The sequence below is a fragment of the Triticum aestivum genome, chromosome 2B (genome assembly GCF_018294505.1).
Source record: "Triticum aestivum cultivar Chinese Spring chromosome 2B, IWGSC CS RefSeq v2.1, whole genome shotgun sequence".
Lineage (NCBI taxonomy): Eukaryota > Viridiplantae > Streptophyta > Magnoliopsida > Poales > Poaceae > Triticum > Triticum aestivum.
This window is the reverse complement of record NC_057798.1, coordinates 416,140,244-416,144,437: the sequence shown is the minus strand read 5'-3', so window position 1 is coordinate 416,144,437 and position 4,194 is coordinate 416,140,244. Positions and strand designations below refer to the sequence as shown.

General features: G+C 39.9%; 1 long non-coding RNA gene across 1 annotated transcript; it reads left to right on the top strand.

Moving 5' to 3' along the window:
- Positions 1–568: 568 nt before the first annotated feature.
- Positions 569–3,234, top strand: LOC123041314 (uncharacterized). Its single transcript, XR_006418470.1, has 3 exons — positions 569–860; positions 1,055–1,133; positions 2,753–3,234. It is a non-coding gene; the product is annotated as an uncharacterized lncRNA (long non-coding RNA).
- The last annotated feature ends 960 nt before the right edge of the window (positions 3,235–4,194 follow it).

The following is a 4,194-nucleotide window of genomic DNA, read 5'->3' as shown; positions in this document are numbered from 1 at the left end:
CGGAGGCGCGGGACTTGCACGCCTCTCCTCTGCCCCACTCCTTCGAATCCAGTCGCACAAGTGCTTGAGGAGGCGCTCGAGCTTGGCATGCTCGCCGGCGACGCCGGGCCCCTCCCTCCTCCTGATGCCTCCCTCACCGTCGCCGCCATGAGCCTCTCCACCCTCTCCCACGCGATTGTCCGGGTCCAGGTAAGTCTCTCTCTCCAACCCAGCCGCATGCTCCTCCCGGTAAATTCGGTTCGTCACCAACTGCGTCGCCTCACTGAGAAATCGCCATCAATGCTCCCTTTCAAGACTCTGCATAATCTGTTCTGTTATAGGGCTTTGTTAGATAAGGTGATTTAACTGAGTATTATTCTGCTCTAGGTTGCTGCATCTTCTGGTTGTGAGTGGATCCAAGAGTTAACATGGTGCAGTATCTTTTCGAAAGATGATGTATTTCTTCATATAAGAAAGTATGTTGGAGAAGTTATTATTGTAGAGGAATTCAGTCTCATGTGATTCTCAAGAGCTAAAATGGAAAAAGAAGTGCAGACCTCTCATGCCTACACTAACTAATCAGGTAGCATATGCAAATTTTTAAGAATACTACATTCAGATATGACATTTGAATATAAAAACTGGCAATTATGTACAGTAGACAGTTCCTAAGAATTTCTGCATTAGCGGCTTGTAGCTTCAATTCTTCAATCAGCCAGTTGTTAATTTGTTGTTCTATAACTAATTGAGTAAGAGATTTTTTTCCCGGTTGGCCGGATTATGTGCCGATGATATGATCGCGGTGAATAATATGGGTTGCCTATGTGCTCATGAAACTAAAAAGTCTTCAAAAGGTGGTCTTCCAATGAAATTTGAAATATGTAAGTAGCCTGTTGCATTATTTTACTTGTGTATTAGTTCTTCCAAACATATACTCCCTCTGTTCCAAAATAGATGACCCAACTTTGTACTGAAGTTGAGTGTAAAGTTGAGTCATCTATTTTGGAACGGAGGGAGTAGCTTTTAAATACTTATATTGCAGTAGAAGTTATTCACTCAATTCTACAATTTTCAGAAAAAAACATGGTATCAGAAAAGAACGAATAGGGGAAGAGTCAACATGGATGTTGTCCCGGTTTTATCCCATCCTGGAGGTATAATTCTTTTATCCGATTAATGATAGTAGCAAATGTTTGACATTATTCATACTGTTATGAAATGAACTTTTTTGCATACAACAATTTTAAATGTCTTACAGATTCCAAGATAATTTATCTCCACCATTCTTTCATTGTTCCCAAGTTACCTTTCTTATGCATTATTCTCCATTAGTTCTGATTTACTTGTGATCTCACCTCATTTTGTCAACTACCCGTTTGCCGTATGTGTGGAGCCCTCATGGTTGGTCTGTTGGTTTGAGTTATTTTGTCCCCAATCTTCGGTCCCATCATCCATTTGCCCGTCCTACTAATTTCTTGATTCAATTAATGTGTTTATCTTGGCTACCATTTCAGCACAAACATTTACCTGGTGGTGGTGAAATTCAACAATGTTAGCAATCACTCTCTAGGCTCTAGCTGACTGAAACTTAACCTCCCTAAAGCATGAACCAGACCTGCTCTTAGCTGCAAGCTTTGTTGGTCAAGCAAGTGCAAAAAAACCTATTAACAAATAATCTCATGCTTAACCCAATGGAACATTAATAATCTAGATAGATCCAAGTATGGAAGGAAGCAATTCAATATTACCACATATTTCCTTACAATGCACGCCATAGAAGCACAATCCTATTTCTTTATATTCATCTTTCCTTTAATACTTGAAACTAAAACTGAAATTCCATGAATGATTTGTTCAAGAACAACTATGATTGATCGTTGAGAAATGTGCAGGTACATATGCGAGAACTACACTTACTATTTCCTATTACCATATCCTTCATTAAGGAAAAATTCCCTACATAAGCTTGACCTAGCCAAATGGCTAACAAGCATGTAGCCATGGACAATACTGCATGAATTAGTCAGGAACTTCTCAGCACAAACTCATCTATTTCAGACTTCTCCTCTGTTCTTCTCTGGACTCTATAAATTAAAATATCACACATGCATATGCAAAGGCAGTGGAAGCAAAGAGAAATTACATTGGAGGGAGGCACAACGAATCCGCAGCACGCTCCAGAAGCAACTGGAAGGCGACGGAGCGGACAACAGCAGCTTGGACCGATAGACGACGATGAGAAAAGCAGAGGCTTACAGGAGGCAAAATGCAGCAGTCAGCGAGCGGGTAAATCCAAAACATAGCAAATAATGGTGATGGAGACACCTCAGCCAAATGGTTCCATGGCAAGTCAACCCAAAGTGCAGCAGCAACAAAGAACCAGCGGAGTTGCAGCAGAAAAGAGAGGCAAAAATGAAAGCAAGAAGAAACCCAAATCAATGCAAAGGAAACGGGGTACTAAAAGCCTAGCCTGTTCAAAGCTTTCTGGGTGTGTACGACATGCATATATTTAGTAAAGTGTATTGCACATAAGCATGGCTACCAACAACATATGAGGATTTGACAAATAGGGGATACTACAGCCATTTTTAAAATTGCATATTTTCATGCATATACTTGATATCCCGACGACACTATATTCACACTACTTGAGAAAGTAAATAGTCAAACGACATTAATAGAGAAGTCGTAGAGTTCTACCGTTTCCGCTTTACAATCCCAATAAAACAATATAGTTCTTCTGCAAGTAATTATATGACATGATGGTCTACAGCTACAAGAAGGTTGGGTGAAGTCTACAATGGGTTCTTTTCCAAGGAAGGAGAAGGCTCAGGTGGCGCTGGTCTACAGCTAAAAGAACGTCAGCAGGTTCGCGTCGAAGCTCATGCAGGTCGCCGTGTTGAGGAGTGAGTTCCCCTCTTGTTGCTCTGCTCTGCTCTCACAATCAACTGAATCCCTTTAGCTAGCAGTAAAACAACAGTTGCAAGAGCTTTTTTTAATTGCATGATGCACAGTTGATGGTCAACTAAGACAAACCCATAGTATAATCGTTAAGATCAAGTTTGTAGTTTTAGTCGGACATGTTGTCAATACAAGGCCTACTCACATGGTTAATATACTAATTCTTGTCACCAGAAAACCAAGAATGGTGTACCATGAGCAAGGATCGACATTATAAATGTATACAATATTATGTATAAATGGCCAATGGCTCCAGCAACTATAGCAATTAAACCAAGAGCACCAGGGAAAGAGGATAATGATTTTAATTCAGCCGTTATGTAAAAAAGAAAACAAATAGTTATTGAACCTAGCCTTGTTATGGTACCTATTCAAACTAAACAAAGTAAATATAGATAGCAAATCTACTGAAAGTAGAACGCACACAATGCTTGAACAACTCTAGCAGCCTCTGATATGCCAATCAGGATACCTCACAAAATATTCTTAGAATGCATTGATCAACATCTGTGCAAAGCAAACAAAGGATTAGTATATTAACCATGTGAGTAGGCACAGATGTTGATCAATGCATTCTTTGTTTGGTTTGAGTGTGGATATTTAACCTCAACAGGATAACATCACATTTTATCTGCTAACCAAAGTACAACAGGGCAGAGCTTGAATCTAACTATTATAAAAAAACACAAACCTATCTAGCATATATAATTTGGCTCGGTGTATCCATGTTAACAACTGATTAACTAATATATTGGGATGGGGTACCAAGTCTAATTAGTTATGTGATTCCTAATCAGGAAGCCTACTCATGTGTGGCCACCTGTAACATTTATTTAAACATGTTGCTTCAATAATGTCAATTTACAATGCATTCCCAATACAGAAACCGGAATAAAATGCAGCTTCCATCAGGACAAATATATTAACAAGTTTAAATGTGGATGATGGAGGAAGTGAAAGCAACGAGAGAGGAGTGTCGGTGTCAAAACTGGCAGATCTCGGGTAGGGGGTTCCGATCTGTGCGTCTTAGGCTGATGGTAACAGGAAGCAAGGGACACAATGTTTACCTAGGTTCGGTGTCACGCCCAATAAGTGACCCTATCCAAAAGGAACTCGAACGTCCCACCAAGGATAGACCTGCATATTGAAACACTTTTGCAAGGTGGATATCATTACATCAACATTACATAATAGATGGGGATACATACAAGAGGCATACAATGCCACATGAATACAATATCACAATACATAAGA